Source organism: Nerophis lumbriciformis, linkage group LG16, assembly GCF_033978685.3.
Source record: "Nerophis lumbriciformis linkage group LG16, RoL_Nlum_v2.1, whole genome shotgun sequence".
Lineage (NCBI taxonomy): Eukaryota > Metazoa > Chordata > Actinopteri > Syngnathiformes > Syngnathidae > Nerophis > Nerophis lumbriciformis.
In genome coordinates, this window is record NC_084563.2 from 25,955,664 (window position 1) to 25,973,884 (window position 18,221).

At 43.7% G+C, this 18,221-nt stretch overlaps 1 protein-coding gene across 5 annotated transcripts in view; it reads right to left on the minus strand.

Annotated features, from left to right (window-relative positions):
* ldb2a (LIM domain binding 2a) overlaps positions 1 to 18,221 on the minus strand; it is a 303,287-nt gene that overhangs the window by 116,882 nt on the left and 168,184 nt on the right. The gene's annotated exons all lie outside the window — the stretch shown is intronic.

Below are 18,221 nucleotides of genomic sequence, written 5' to 3' on the forward strand. Positions count from 1 at the left end.
AGGTACACCTGCACATTCCAATGAGGCTGTAAAATTAGGTACACCTGCACAATCCAATGAGGCCGTAACATTAGGTACACCTGCACACTCCAATGAGGCCGTACAATTAGGTATACCTGCACAATCCAATGAGGCCTTAACATTAGGTACACCTGCATACGGAGTACCTGGAAAGGTGCTCAGGACGTGCGCCCACCAGCTCGCTCCCCCCCTCACCAGGATCTTCAACCTCTCCCTGGCTCAGGCAGTCATTCCATCCTGCCTGAAGTCATCTACAATAATCCCGGTGCCGAAGAAGTCTCCCATCACCAGCCTGAATGATTACCGACCAGTGGCCCTCACTCCGGTAATCATGAAGTGCTTCGAGCGACTTGTTCTCCAGCACATCAAGGACCATATCCCTCCAGACTTCGACCCCCACCAGTTCGCATACCGGGCGAACAGGTCCACAGAGGACGCCATCGCTGTTGCTCTCCACTCTGCTCTGAACCACCTGGAGCAGCAGCAGAGCTACGTCCGGATGCTCTCTGTGGACTATAGCTCTGCCTTCAATACAATAATCCCGGACAGACTCTGCAATAAACTGGACACTCTTGGCCTCCCCCCTCTCACAAACGCCTGGATAAGGGACTTCCTAACGGACCGACCCCAGAATGTGAGACTTGGCCCGCACCTCTCATCCTCCCGCACGCTGAGCATCGGCTCCCCACAGGGCTGTGTGCTGAGCCCCCTCCTCTACTGCCTTTACACCCATGACTGCAGTCCGGCCCACAGTGACAACCTTACCGTCAAGTTCGCCGACGATACCACAGTGGTCGGGCTCATCTCCAGGGGTGACGAGGCTGCCTACAGAGAGGAGGTCCTGAAGCTGACGGCCTGGTCTTCGGAGAACAACCTCGCTCTCAACACCAGCAAGACCAGAGAGATCATCGTCGACTTCAGGAGGAGCAGCACCGACCCTGCCCCCCTCTACATCAACGGCGAGCGTGTAGAGAGGGTCCACACCTTCAGGTACCTTGGAGTCCACATCTCTAATGACTTCTCCTGGACAGTCAACACCACATCAATCATCAAGAAGGCTCAGCAGCGGCTACACTTCCTTAGAGTCCTCGGGAAGTACAACCTGAAGCCTGACCTGCTGCTGACCTTCTACCGCTCGTCCATCGAGAGCCTGCTGACCTACTGTATTACGGTATGGTACGGCAGCTGCACTGCAGCAGACAGGGAGAGGCTGGAAAGAGTGGTCAAGACGGCTCAGAAGATCATCGGCCGCCCTCTCCCCTCTCTGACGGACATCTACACCTCCCGCTGCCTCAACAGAGCCAGTGCCATCATCAAGGACAGCACCCACCCTGGCTCTGACCTGTTCCACCTGCTGCCCTCTGGGAAGCGCTACAGGTGCATTAAAACCAAAACAAACAGGCTAAAGAACAGCTTCTTCCCCAGGGCCATAACCATCCTGAACGGACTGCCCCATTGTCCCTCATAACTGCCTTCTCTTCGGTGCAATAACCCATTCCACCAACCACCCTGTTTTTGTTTTGTTTTTTCATGTATATATTCATTTCACACCATATTCATTGCACTTCTACATTTTTTATATTTTTATATATTTGCACATTGTTTTTCTAGCATGCACACATCGCACTGTATGGAATGGCCTCAATCTCGTTACCTTGCGTAATGACAATAAAGCTGATTCTGATTCTGATACTCCAATGAGGCCGTACACTTAGGTACACCTGCACAATCCAATGAGGCCGTAACATTAGGTACACCTGCACACCCAATGAGGCGATAACATTCGGTACACTTGCACATACCAATGAGGCCGTAACATTAGATACACCTGCACAATCCAATGAGGCCGTAACATTTGGTACATCTGCACATACCAATGAGGCCGTAACATTAGGTACACCTGCACAATCCAATGAGGCCGTAACATTAGGTACACCTGCACACCCAATGAGGCGATAACATTCGGTACACTTGCACATACCAATGAGGCCGTAACATTAGATACACCTGCACAATCCAATGAGGCCGTAACATTTGGTACATCTGCACATACCAATGAGGCCGTAACATTAGGTACACCTGCACACTCCAATGAGGCCATAACATTAGGTACACCTACACAATCCAAGGAGGCCGTAACATTAGGTACACCTGCACAGTCCAATGAGGCCGTAACATTAGGTACACCTGCATACTCCTTTGAGGCCGTAACATTAGGTACACCTGCACACTCCAATGAGACCGTAACATTAGGTACACCTGCACACTCCAATGAGGCCGTAACATTAGGTACACCTGCACACTCCATTGAGGCCATAACATTAGGTACACCTGCACAATCTAATGAGGCCGTAACATTAGGTACACCTGCACAATCCAATGAGGCGGTAACATTAAGTACACCTGCACAATCCAATGAGGCCGTAACATTAGGTACACCTGCAAAATCCAATGAGGCCGTAACATTAGGAAACCTGCACACTCCAATGAGGCCGTAACATTAGGTACACATGCACACTCCAATGAGGCCGTAACATTAGGTACACCTGCACACTCCAATGAGGCTGTAAAATTAGGTACACCTGCACAATCCAATGAGGCCGTAACATTAGGTACACCTGCACACTCCAATGAGGCCATACAATTAGGTACACATGCACAATCCAATGAGGCTGTACAATTAGGTACGCCTGCACACTCCAATGAGGCCGTGACATTAGGTACACCTGCACAATCCAATGAGGCCGTAACATTAGGTACACCTGCACACTCCAATGAGGCCGTGACATTAGGTACACCTGCAAACTCCAATGAGGCCATAACATTAGGTACACCTGCACAATCCAATGAGGCTGTAACATTAGGTACATTTGCACACTCCAACGAGGCCGTACAATTAGGTACACCTGCACACTCCAATGAGGCCGTACAATTAGGTACACCTGCACAATCCAATGAGGCCGTAACATTAGGTAAACCTGCACACTCCAATGAGGCCGTAACATTAGGTACACATGCACACTCCAATGAGGCCGTAACATTAGGTATACCTGCACACTCCAATGAGGCCGTAACATTAGGTATACCTGCACACTCCAATGAGGCCGTACACTTAGGTACACTTGCACAATCCAAAGAGGCCGTAACATTAGGTACACATGCACACTCCAATGAGGCCGTAACATTAGGTATACCTGCACACTCCAATGAGGCCGTACACTTAGGTACACTTGCACAATCCAATGAGGCCGTAACAATAGGTACACATGCACACTCCAATGAGGCCGTAACATTAGGTACACCTGCACAGTCCAATGAGGCCGTAACATTAGGTATACCTGCACACTCCAATGAGGCCGTAACATTAGGTATACCTGCACACTCCAATGAGGCCGTACACTTAGGTACACTTGCACAATCCAAAGAGGCCGTAACATTAGGTACACATGCACACTCCAATGAGGCCGTAACATTAGGTATACCTGCACACTCCAATGAGGCCGTACACTTAGGTACACTTGCACAATCCAATGAGGCCGTAACAATAGGTACACATGCACACTCCAATGAGGCCGTAACATTAGGTACACCTGCACAGTCCAATGAGGCCGTAACATTAGGTACACCTGCATACTCCTTTGAGGCCGTATCATTAGGTACACCTGCACACTCCAATTAGACCGTAACATTAGGTACACCTGCACACTCCAATGAGGCCGTAACATTAGGTACACCTGCACACTCCATTGAGGCCATAACATTAGGTACACCTGCACAATCTAAGGAGGCCGTAACATTAGGTAAACCTGCACAATCCAATGAGGCGGTAACATTAAGTACACCTGCACAATCCAATGAGGCCGTAACATTAGGTACACCTGCAAAATCCAATGAGGCCGTAACATTAGGAAACCTGCACACTCCAATGAGGCCGTAACATTAGGTACACATGCACACTCCGATGAGGCCGTAACATTAGGTACACCTGCACACTCCAATGAGGCTGTAAAATTAGGTACACCTGCACAATCCAATGAGGCCGTAACATTAGGTACACCTGCACTAGAGATGCGCGGATAGGCAATTTATCTCATCCGCAACCGCGTCAGAAAGTCGTCAGCCATCCGCCATGCACCCGATGTAACGTTTGATCAAAACGGCATCCGCCCGCCATCCGCCCGTTGTTATATATCTAATATTAATTTAAAAAAAAAAAAAAGGGTGAAAACTACGCGAATTGCACCTTGTGCAGACAAAATTTTTCGATCGGACACGGAGGAATTAGCGATGTAAAAGACCACGTTGGGACAAAAAAACACAAGTCTAATGCCGTTGCTAGCGATACAAGTGGAAAACTTTCAACGTTTTTCGTCGCCCAAACAGATTCTTTGGATGTGATAAATGCCGAAGTTTTATTTACGGAGGCAATAATTGAGCATGGACTTCCAATCGCACTGGCTGATCACATGGGACAGTTAATAATGTAATGCAACCCTTAAAAATCATTACGCGGTGATCGCGGTCCCAAAAATAAACTTTTCTTGCATGATAATGTCCAGAAAATTTCGCTTTATATTACTATAGAGTCCTTTTAACGAATGAGTTTGATGGTTTATCACAAACCTTAAATGAAATTCCATGGCCACCGTCCTGCTCTCTATATCAACCAGGGTGAGCCCCACCCCTTTCGTGAGCGCACTGTGCGCGGAGTGACCCCTGTTACGCGCCCCCGGCAACAGGGGTGGCAAGCAGGTAAGCTGCGCGGGCGGAGCGCGCGGAGTGACCCATGTTACGAGCCCCCGGCCACGGGGGTGGCGGGCAGGTAAGCTGCTTACCTGCTGCGCGTGACGCCGGCCGCGGCGAAAGCGGACGAGGCGGGGTGTCGGTGCGGTGGGCGCGGTAGTGACCCTGGACTTGCGTCGGGCCCTTCTCGCGGATCGCCTCAGCTACGGCTCCCGGTGGGGCCCTCTCGGGGGAAGGGGCCTCGGTCCCGGACCCCGGCGAGGCGTCCCTTCTCCGCTCCGTAAAAGTGTCCATCTCTTTTCTTTTTTTTTCTTCTGTTGTGGCATGTGCTGCAGGTGCCTGCTTGTTTTTCGTATGTGGGTAACAACATTTAACTATGTATATATATTTCCGAATTGGTTTAACTGCCACCCGCAAAAAAAAAAAAAAAACAAAAAAAAAAAAAAAAAAATCTAATTAATCCGCCCGACCCGACCCGCGAGCGGATAAAATCTTATTTTTTTTAATTTCATCCGCCCGATCCGCGGATAATCCGCGGACTCCGCGGTTGTGTCCGCAAACCGCGCATCTCTAACCTGCACACTCCAATGAGGCCATACAATTAGGTACACATGCACAATCCAATGAGGCCGTACAATTAGGTACGCCTGAACACTCCAATGAGGCCGTGACATTAGGTACACCTGCACAATCCAATGAGGCCGTAACATTAGGTACACCTGCACACTCCAATGAGGCCGTGACATTAGGTACATCTGCACAATCCAATGAGGCCGTAACATTAGGTACACTTGCACACTCCAACGAGGCCGTACAATTAGGTACACCTGCACACTCCAATGAGGCCGTACAATTAGGTACACCTGCACAATCCAATGAGGCCGTAACATTAGGTACACTTGCACACTCCAACGAGGCCGTACAATTAGGTACACCTGCACACTCCAATGAGGCCGTACAATTAGGTACACCTGCACAATCCAATGAGGCCGTAACATTAGGTAAACCTGCACACTCCAATGAGGCCGTAACATTAGGTATACCTGCACACTCCAATGAGGCCGTAACATTAGGTATACCTGCACACTCCAATGAGGCCGTAACATTAGGTATACCTGCACAATCCAATGAGGCCGTAACATTAGGTACACCTGCACACTCCAATGAGGCCGTGACATTAGGTACATCTGCACAATCCAATGAGGCCGTAACATTAGGTACACTTGCACACTCCAACGAGGCCGTACAATTAGGTACACCTGCACACTCCAATGAGGCCGTACAATTAGGTACACCTGCACAATCCAATGAGGCCGTAACATTAGGTACACTTGCACACTCCAACGAGGCCGTACAATTAGGTACACCTGCACACTCCAATGAGGCCGTACAATTAGGTACACCTGCACAATCCAATGAGGCCGTAACATTAGGTAAACCTGCACACTCCAATGAGGCCGTAACATTAGGTATACCTGCACACTCCAATGAGGCCGTAACATTAGGTATACCTGCACACTCCAATGAGGCCGTACACTTAGGTACACTTGCACAATCCAAAGAGGCCGTAACATTAGGTACACATGCAGACTCCAATGAGGCCGTAACATTAGGTATACCTGCACACTCCAATGAGGCCGTAACATTAGGTATACCTGCACACTCCAATGAGGCCGTACACTTAGGTACACTTGCACAATCCAAAGAGGCCGTAACATTAGGTACACATGCAGACTCCAATGAGGCCGTAACATTAGGTATACCTGCACACTCCAATGAGGCCGTAACATTAGGTATACCTGCACACTCCAATGAGGCCGTACACTTAGGTACACTTGCACAATCCAAAGAGGCCGTAACATTAGGTACACCTGCACACTCCAATGAGGCCGTAACATTAGGTACACATGCACACTCCAATGAGGCCGTAACATTAGGTACACCTGCACAATCCAATGAGGCCGTAACATTAGGTACGCCTGCAAATAACCAATGAGGCCGTAACATTAGGTACACATGCACACTCCAATGAGGCCGTAACATTAGGTACACCTGCACAATCCAAAGAGGCCGTTACATTAGGTACACCTGCACACTCCAATGAGGCCGTAACATTAGGTACACCTGCAAATAACCAATGAGGCCGTAACATTAGGTACACATGCACACTCCAATGAGGCCGTACACTTAGGTACACTTGCACAATCCAAAGAGGCCGTTACATTAGGTAAACCTGCACACTCCAATGAGGCCGTAACATTAGGTACACCTGCACAATCCAATGAGGCCGTAACATTAGGTACGCCTGCAAATAACCAATGAGGCCGTAACATTAGGTACACCTGCACACTCCAATGAGGCCGTACAATTAGGTACACATGCACACTCCAATGAGGCCGTACAATTAGGTACGCCTGCACACTTTAATGAGGCCATAACATTAGGTACACCTGCGTAATCCAATGAGGCCGTAACATTAGGTACACTTGCACACTCCAACGAGGCCGTACAATTAGGTACACCTGCACACTCCAATGAGGCCGTACAATTAGGTACACGTGCACAATCCAATGAGGCTGTACAATTAGGTACGTCTGCACACTCCAATGAGGCCGTGACATTAGGTACACCTGCACACTCCAATGAGGCCGTGACATTAGGTACACCTGCAAACTCCAATGAGGCCATAACATTAGGTACACCTGCACACTCCAACGAGGCCGTACAATTAGGTACACCTGCACACTCCAATGAGGCCGTACAATTAGGTACACCTGCACAATCCAATGAGGCCGTAACATTAGGTACACCTGCAAACTCCAATGAGGCCATAACATTAGGTACACCTGCACAATCCAATGAGGCCGTAACATTAGGTACACTTGCACACTCCAACGAGGCCGTACAATTAGGTACACCTGCACACTCCAATGAGGCCGTACAATTAGGTACACCTGCACAATCCAATGAGGCCGTAACATTAGGTACACCTGCAAACTCCAATGAGGCCATAACATTAGGTACACCTGCACAATCCAATGAGGCCGTAACATTAGGTACACTTGCACACTCCAACGAGGCCGTACAATTAGGTACACCTGCACACTCCAATGAGGCCGTACAATTAGGTACACCTGCACAATCCAATGAGGCCGTAACATTAGGTAAACCTGCACACTCCAATGAGGCCGTAACATTAGGTATACCTGCACACTCCAATGAGGCCGTAACATTAGGTATACCTGCACACTCCAATGAGGCCGTACACTTAGGTACACTTGCACAATCCAAAGAGGCCGTAACATTAGGTACACATGCAGACTCCAATGAGGCCGTAACATTAGGTATACCTGCACACTCCAATGAGGCCGTAACATTAGGTATACCTGCACACTCCAATGAGGCCGTACACTTAGGTACACTTGCACAATCCAAAGAGGCCGTAACATTAGGTACACCTGCACACTCCAATGAGGCCGTAACATTAGGTACACATGCACACTCCAATGAGGCCGTAACATTAGGTACACCTGCACAATCCAATGAGGCCGTAACATTAGGTACGCCTGCAAATAACCAATGAGGCCGTAACATTAGGTACACATGCACACTCCAATGAGGCCGTAACATTAGGTACACCTGCACAATCCAAAGAGGCCGTTACATTAGGTACACCTGCACACTCCAATGAGGCCGTAACATTAGGTACACCTGCAAATAACCAATGAGGCCGTAACATTAGGTACACATGCACACTCCAATGAGGCCGTACACTTAGGTACACTTGCACAATCCAAAGAGGCCGTTACATTAGGTACACCTGCACACTCCAATGAGGCCGTAACATTAGGTACACCTGCACAATCCAATGAGGCCGTAACATTAGGTACGCCTGCAAATAACCAATGAGGCCGTAACATTAGGTACACATGCACACTCCAATGAGGCCGTAACATTAGGTACACCTGCACACTCCAATGAGGCCGTACAATTAGGTACACATGCACACTCCAATGAGGCCGTACAATTAGGTACGCCTGCACACTTTAATGAGGCCATAACATTAGGTACACCTGCGTAATCCAATGAGGCCGTAACATTAGGTACACTTGCACACTCCAACGAGGCCGTACAATTAGGTACACCTGCACACTCCAATGAGGCCGTACAATTAGGTACGCCTGCACACTCCAATGAGGCCGTGACATTAGGTACACCTGCACACTCCAATGAGGCCGTGACATTAGGTACACCTGCAAACTCCAATGAGGCCATAACATTAGGTACACCTGCACAATCCAATGAGGCCGTAACATTAGGTACATTTGCACACTCCAACGAGGCCGTACAATTAGGTACACCTGCACACTCCAATGAGGCCGTACAATTAGGTACACCTGCACAATCCAATGAGGCCGTAACATTAGGTAAACCTGCACACTCCAATGAGGCCGTAACATTAGGTATACCTGCACACTCCAATGAGGTCGTAACATTAGGTATACCTGCACACTCCAATGAGGCCGTACACTTAGGTACACTTGCACAATCCAAAGAGGCCGTAACATTAGGTACACATGCACACTCCAATGAGGCCGTAACATTAGGTATACCTGCACACTCCAATGAGGCCGTACACTTAGGTACACTTGCACAATCCAAAGAGGCCGTAACATTAGGTACACTTGCACACTCCAATGAGGCCGTAACATTAGGTACACATGCACACTCCAATGAGGCCGTAACATTAGGTACACATGCACACTCCAATGAGGCCGTAACATTAGGTATACCTGCACACTCCAATGAGGCCGTAACATTAGGTATACCTGCACACTCCAATGAGGCCGTACACTTAGGTACACTTGCACAATCCAAAGAGGCCGTAACATTAGGTACACATGCACACTCCAATGAGGCCGTAACATTAGGTATACCTGCACACTCCAATGAGGCCGTACACTTAGGTACACTTGCACAATCCAAAGAGGCCGTAACATTAGGTACACCTGCACACTCCAATGAGGCCGTACACTTAGGTACACTTGCACAATCCAAAGAGGCCGTAACATTAGGTACACCTGCACAATCCAATGAGGCCGTAACATTAGGTACACATGCACACTCCAATGAGGCCGTAACATTAGGTACACCTGCACAGTCCAATGAGGCCGTAACATTAGGTACACCTGCATACTCCTTTGAGGCCGTATCATTAGGTACACCTGCACACTCCAATTAGAACGTAACATTAGGTACACCTGCACACTCCAATGAGGCCGTAACATTAGGTACACCTGCACACTCCATTGAGGCCATAACATTAGGTACACCTGCACAATCTAATGAGGCCGTAACATTAGGTACACCTGCACAATCCAATGAGGCGGTAACATTAAGTACACCTGCACAATCCAATGAGGCCGTAACATTAGGTACACCTGCAAAATCCAATGAGGCCGTAACATTAGGTACACATGCACACTCCGATGAGGCCGTAACATTAGGTACACCTGCACATTACAATGAGGCTGTAAAATTAGGTACACCTGCACAATCCAATGAGGCCGTAACATTAGGTACACCTGCACACTCCAATGAATTCATACAATTAGGTACACATGCACAATCCAATGAGGCCGTACAATTAGGTACGCCTGCACACTCCAATGAGGCCGTGACATTAGGTACACCTGCACAATCCAATGAGGCCGTAACATTAGGTACACCTGCACACTCCAATGAGGCCGTGACATTAGGTACACCTGCAAACTCCAATGAGGCCATAACATTAGGTACACCTGCACAATCCAATGAGGCCGTAACATTAGGTACACTTGCACACTCCAACGAGGCCGTACAATTAGGTACACCTGCACACTCCAATGAGGCCGTACAATTAGGTACACCTGCACAATCCAATGAGGCCGTAACATTAGGTAAACCTGCACACTCCAATGAGGCCGTAACATTAGGTACACATGCACACTCCAATGAGGCCGTAACATTAGGTATACCTGCACACTCCAATGAGGCCGTAACATTAGGTATACCTGCACACTCCAATGAGGCCGTACACTTAGGTACACTTGCACAATCCAAAGAGGCCGTAACATTAGGTACACCTGCACACTCCAATGAGGCCGTAACATTAGGTACACATGCACACTCCAATGAGGCCGTAACATTAGGTATACCTGCACACTCCAATGAGGCCGTACACTTAGGTACACTTGCACAATCCAATGAGGCCGTAACATTAGGTACACATGCACACTCCAATGAGGCCGTAACATTAGGTATACCTGCACACTCCAATGAGGCCGTACACTTAGGTACACTTGCACAATCCAAAGAGGCCGTAACATTAGGTACACCTGCACACTCCAATGAGGCCGTAACATTAGGTACACATGCACACTCCAATGAGGCCGTAACATTAGGTATACCTGCACACTCCAATGAGGCCGTACACTTAGGTACACTTGCACAATCCAAAGAGGCCGTTACATTAGGTACACCTGCACACTCCAATGAGGCCGTAACATTAGGTACACCTGCACAATCCAATGAGGCCGTAACATTAGGTACGCCTGCAAATAACCAATGAGGCCGTAACATTAGGTACACATGCACACTCCAATGAGGCCGTAACATTAGGTACACCTGCACATTCCAATGAGGCTGTAAAATTAGGTACACCTGCACAATCCAATGAGGCCGTAACATTAGGTACACCTGCACACTCCAATGAGGCTGTACAATTAGGTACAAATGCACACTCCAATGAGGCCGTACAATTAGGTACGCCTGCACACTTTAATGAGGCCATAACATTAGGTACACCTGCGTAATCCAATGAGGCCGTAACATTAGGTACACTTGCACACTCCAACGAGGCCGTACAATTAGGTACACCTGCACACTCCAATGAGGCCGTACAATTAGGTACACGTGCACAATCCAATGAGGCCGTAACATTAGGTACACCTGCACACTCCAATGAGGCCGTAACATTAGGTATACCTGCACACTCCAATGAGGCCGTAACATTAGGTACACCTGCACACTCCAATGAGGCCGTAACATTAAGTACACCTGCACACTCCAATGAGGCCGTAACATTAGGTATACCTGCACACTCCAATGAGGCCGTAACATTAGGTACACCTGCACACTCCAATGAGGCCGTAACATTAGGTACACCTGCACACTCCAATAAGGCCGTAACATTAGGTACACCTGCACACTCCAATGAGGCCGTAACATTAGGTATACCTGCACACTCCAATGAGGCCGTAACATTAGGTACACCTGCACACTCCAATGAGGCCGTAACATTACGTACACCTGCACACTCCAATGAGTGCTATGAATATATATGTCTTTTAGGGCAGAAGAGTCCAAATTGTGGCCCGGGAAATGTAATGTTTTAACAGCTGGTACATTTTGGAATTTAAAAAAAAAAAAAAAAAAAAAGTGTAATACAAGCTCAAACAGGTTAAATGTAACAAAAAAAGTTGCAATGTTGACTTTAATAACAAAAAAAGGCTGTTTTAAGATAGGATAGACTCCGATAATAACATTTCTTAATTAAAAATTTTACTATGTCAACATTTCTCGACCGTTTTGAAAAATTCCAACACCAACCATTTCAACTCATTCACAATAGTCACATTTTGTTTTGCATTTTCCAAAAAATTCCCACTTTTCCCGAAATTTCCAAATTTCAATGAAATTCCCATTGAAATGAATGGAACATTTTTCCAAGTTGCACAATTCCCTGAATGGGACACCCAACATGTACATAAACATAAAGAAATTGGGATTTACAATATTAACTATGAACAATAAAACAGTGAATATTAAGCACATATGAACATTGCTCCTCTTTTACGTGGGATTTACAATATTAACTATGAACAATAAAACATTGAATATTAACAACATATGAACATCTCTCCTCTTTTACGTGGGATTTACAATATTAACTATGAACAATAAAACAGTGAATATTAAGCACATATGAACATTGCTCCTCTTTTACGTGGGATTTACAATATTAACTATGAACAATAAAACACTGAATATTAACAACATATGAACTTCTCTCCTCTTTTACGTGGGATTTACAATATTAACTATGAACAATAAAACAGTGATTATTAAGCACATATGAACATTGCTCCTCTTTTACGTGGGATCTACAATATTAACTATGAACAATAAAACAGTGAATATTAAGCACATATGAACGTTGCTCCTCTTTTACGTGGGATTTACAATATTAACGATGAACAATAAAACAGTGAATATTAAGCACATATGAACTTTGCTCCTCTTTTACATGGGATTTACAATATTAACTATGAACAATAAAACAGTGAATATTAAGCACATATGAACGTTGCTCCTCTTTTACGTGGGATTTACAATATTAACTATGAACAATACAACACTGAATATTAACAACATATGAACGTTGCTCCTCTATTACTTCTCAGACCAGCTCCTCCATAGTTGTGTATCTTTTACAATCAAGCAAAACACAACAAAAATGTAACAAACAGCAAAATATGAATGCAAAGTGTAATAAACACCTACAATATGATATATTATCACGTACAAATCTGCTTCCGCATCTGTTTCTGACACATGTGTTTTGGGCTGGCTGCTCTGTAAACAAACCCCGCCCACTCTGCTTTGTTCCTGGTCTGAGCTGCTGTGACCTAGATTACCCTAATAACTCCTATAATACTCAAAAGTGCAGATTTCAACCATTGAAATACTTTCTATAGTTCAAGACTTACGCTCAATTAAAAACATCACTGCACATCACAATGGCAAATACACTTTTCATGTTAAAGGTCTAAAAAAATGTATGTAGAACGTCCGGCGTCCGAATTTAAAATCTTAATGTGGCCCGTGGGCCGCATTTTCCCCAGGTCTGGGATAGCACAAATAATAACACACCTATTAAGTGTCGTTGCTTGTTTTTTCAAAAAAACAACAATCCATAAATCCATTAAATGAGCCGCACCGTTTTATAAGCCGCAGGGCTCAAGGCGTAGAAAAAAAGTCCCAGTTTATAGTCAGGAGTTTACGGTTAGTGTTGTTCATAGCTACCATTGTTCCGTTTGACTCATTTCACTTGATCAAACTTTTTCAAACATTTCACATTTTAAACATAAGTATCGGGAAATTTGTACCAAGCGTTTGTTCATCCCACAATACTTTGTTGCAGTGCAGCTTTTTACGTACAGCAGCAGAAGTACAAACCCCGTTTCCATATGAGTTGGGAAATTGTGTTAGATGTAAATATAAACGGAATACAATGATTTGCAAATCCTTTTCAACCCATATTCAGTTGAATATGCTACAAAGACAACATATTTGATGTTCAAACTGATAAACATTTTTTTTTGTTGCAAATAATCATTAACTTTAGAATTTGATGCCAGCAACACGTGACAAAGAAGTTGGGAAAGGTGGCAATACATACTGATAAAGTTGAGGAATGCTCATCAAACACTTATTTGGAACATCCAACAGGTGTGCAGGCTAATTGGGAACAGGTGGGTGCCATGGTTGGGTATAAATATAGATTCCATGAAATGCTCAGTCATTCACAAACAAGGATGGGGCGAGGGTCACCACTTTGTCAACAAATGCCTGAGCAAATTGTTGAACAGTTTAAGAAAAACCTTTCTCAACCAGCTATTGCAAGGAATTTAGGGATTTCACCATCTACGGTCCGTAATATCATCAAAGGGTTCAGAGAATCTGGAGAACTCACTGCACGTAAGCAGCTAAGCCCGTGACCTTCCATCCCTCAGGCTGTACTGCATTAACAAGCGACATCAGTGTGTAAAGGATATCACCACATGGGCTCAGGAACACTTCAGAAACCCACTGTCAGTAATTACAGTTGGTCGCTACATCTGTAAGTGCAAGTTAAAACTCTCCTATGCAAAGCCAAAGCCATTTATCAACAACACCCAGAAACACCGTCGGCTTCGCTGGGCCTGAGCTCATCTAAGATGGACTGATACAAAGTGGAAAAGTGTTCTGTGGTCTGACGTGTCCACATTTCAAATTGTTTTTGGAAACTGTGGACGTCGTGTCCTCCGGACAAAAGAGGAAAAGAACAATCCGGATTGTTATAGGAGCAAAGTTGAAAAACCAGCATGTGTGATGGTATGGGGGTGTATTAGTGCCCAAGACATGGGTAACTTACACATCTGTGAAGGCGCCATTAATGCTGAAAGGTACATACAGGTTTTGAAGCAACATATGTTGCCATCCAAGCAACGTTACCATGGACGCCCCTGCTTATTTCAGCAGGACAATGCCAAGCCACGTGTTACATCAACGTGGCTTCATAGTAAAAGAGTGCGGGTACTAGACTGGCCTGCCTGTAGTCCAGACCTGTCTCCCATTTAAAATGTGTGGCGCATTATGAAGCCTAAAATAGCACAACGGAGACCCCCGGACTGTTGAACAACTTAAGCTGTACATCAAGCAAGAATGGGAAAGAATTCCACCTGAGAAGCTTAAAAAATGTGTCTCCTCAGTTCCCAAACGTTTACTGAGTGTTGTTAAAAGGAAAGGCTATGTAACACACTGGTGAACATGCCCTTTCCCACCTACTTTGGCATGTGTTGCAGCCATGAAATTCTAAGTTAATTATTATTTGCAAAAAAAAATTAAGTTTATGAGTTTGAACATCAAATATATTGTCTTTGTAGTGCATTCAATTGAATATGGGTTGAACAGTTTTCGCCTTGCATAGGAGAGTTTTAAGTTGCACTTACAGATGTAGCGACCAACTGTAGTTACTGACAGTGGGTTTCTGAAGTGTTCCTGAGCCCATGTGGTGATATCCTTTACACACTGATGTCGCTTGTTGATGCAGTACAGCCTGAGGGATCGAAGGTCACGGGCTTAGCTGCTTACGTGCAGTGATTTCTCCAGATTCTCTGACCCTTTGATGATATTACGGACCGTAGATGGTGAAATCCCTAAATTCCTTGCAATAGCTGGTTGAGAAAGGTTTTTCTTAAACTGTTCAACAATTTGCTCACTCATTTGTTGACAAAGTGGTGACCCTCGCCCCATCCTTTTTTGTGAATGACTGAGCATTTCATGGAATCTACTTTTATACCCAATCATGGCACCCACCTGTTCCCAATTAGTCTGCACACCTGTGGGATGTTCCAAATAAGTGTTTGATGAGCATTCCTCAACTTTATCAGTATTTATTGCCACCTTTCCCAACTTCTTTGTCACATGTTGCTGGCATCAAATTCTAAAGTTAATGATTATTTGAAAAAAAAAAATGTTTATGAGTTTGAACATCAAATATGTTGTCTTTGTAGCATATTCAACTGAATATGGGTTGAAAATTATTTGCAAATCATTGTATTCCGTTTGTAATTACATCTAACACAATTTCCCAACTCATATGGAAACGGGGTTTGTAGAACATTTGAATGACTAAGACGCTTCACTGGGACCAAAAACTGAGGTGATGCCTAAAAGTTGAAAATATAAATATAAAAAACGCTTTTATTTTTCAGTCGGCGGCCCTCGGTGGAAAAAGTTTGAACACCCCTGCTCTAAAAGATCACAAAGCTGACCTTTGAGCGCCTAGATGTGGGAAACAGGTCTGGGTCTGACACACCGCAGTTACACAGCAGCAGGAAAAAGTAATGATTATTTTCCAGGCTCTCATTGGATGGTCTTCCTTTTATTGTGACAGATTCATGTAAACAAAGTGGCTCCCAGGGCTTTTATTTTGCAACACCGTGCAATTATGCTGCATGGGGAAAATGTTTTTTTAACAGCAATAAAAAGTCTTATTAAAGCAATGAGCTGTTATTATTCTCCATGTATATTATGGGCTGGTGCAGGTGTGCCTACTATTGTGGCAGGTGGGTCTTATTAAAGCCAGGCTTTTATTTTGCAACATTTGTGTTATTATTGTGTCATATTGTTATTTGTATAATTATTGTGTCATATTGATGTTATTTGTGTTATTATTGTGTCATATTACTGTTATTTGTCTAATTATTGTGTCTTATTATTGTTATTTGTCTAATTATTGTGTCATATTGATGTCATTTGTGTTATTGTGTCATATTCATGTTGTTCGTCTAATTATTGTGTCATATTGTTGTCATTTGTGTTATTATTGTGTCATATTATTGTTATTTGTATAATTATTGTGTCATATTCATGTTTTTTGTGTTATTATTGTGTCATATTATTGTTTTTTGTGTTATTATTGTGTCACATTGATGTTATTCGTGTTATCATTGTGTCATATTATTGTTATTTGTCTAATAGTTGTGTCATATTGATGTCGTTTGTGTTATTACTGTGTCATATTATTGTTATTTGTATAATTATTGTGTCATATTGATGTTATTTGTTTAATAATTGTGTCATATTGTTGTCATATGTGTTATTATTGTGTCATATTATTTTTATTTGTATAATTATTGTGTCATATTGATGTGATTTTTGTTATTATTGTGTCATATTGATGTTATTTGTATTCATATTGTGTCATGTTGTTGTTATTTGTGTTATTATTGTGTCATATTATTATTTGTGTTATTATTGTGTCATATTGTTATTTGTGTTATTATTGTGTCATATAATGTTATTTGTCGAATTATTGTGTCATATTATTGTCATTTGTGTTATTATTGTGTCATATTGATGTTATATGTATTCATAGAGTCATATTTGTTATCTGTGTTATTATTGTGTCATATTATTGTTATTTTTATAATTATTGTGTCCAATTGATGTTGTTTGTGTTATTATTGTGTCATATTATTGTTATTTGTCTGATTATTGTGTCATATTGTTGTCATTTGTGTTATTATTGTGTCATATTGTTAGTTGTATAATTATTGTGTCATATTGATGTTATTTGTGTTATTATTGCGTCATATTATTGTTATTTGTGTTATTATTGTGTCATATTGATGTTGTTTGTATTCATATTGTGTCATGTTGTTATTGTAATTTGTGTAATTATTGTGTCATATTAATGTTATTTGTCTAATTCTTGTGTCATATTGATGTTATTTGTGTTATTATTGTAGCGTATTATTGTTATTTGTCTAAATATTGTGTCATATTGTTGTCATTTGTGTTATTATTGTGTCATAATGTTATTTGTATAATTATTGTGTCATATTGATGTTATTTGTGTTATTATTGTGTCTTATTATTGTTATTTGTGTTATTATTGTGTCGTATTCATGTTATTTGTATTCATATTGTGTCATGTTGTTAGTGTCATGTTATTGTAATTTGTGTTATTATTGTGTCATATTATTGTTATTTGTATAATTATTGTGTCATATTGATGTTATTTGTTTTACTATTGCGTCATATTATTGTAATTTGTGTTATTATTGTGTCATATTATTGTTATTCGA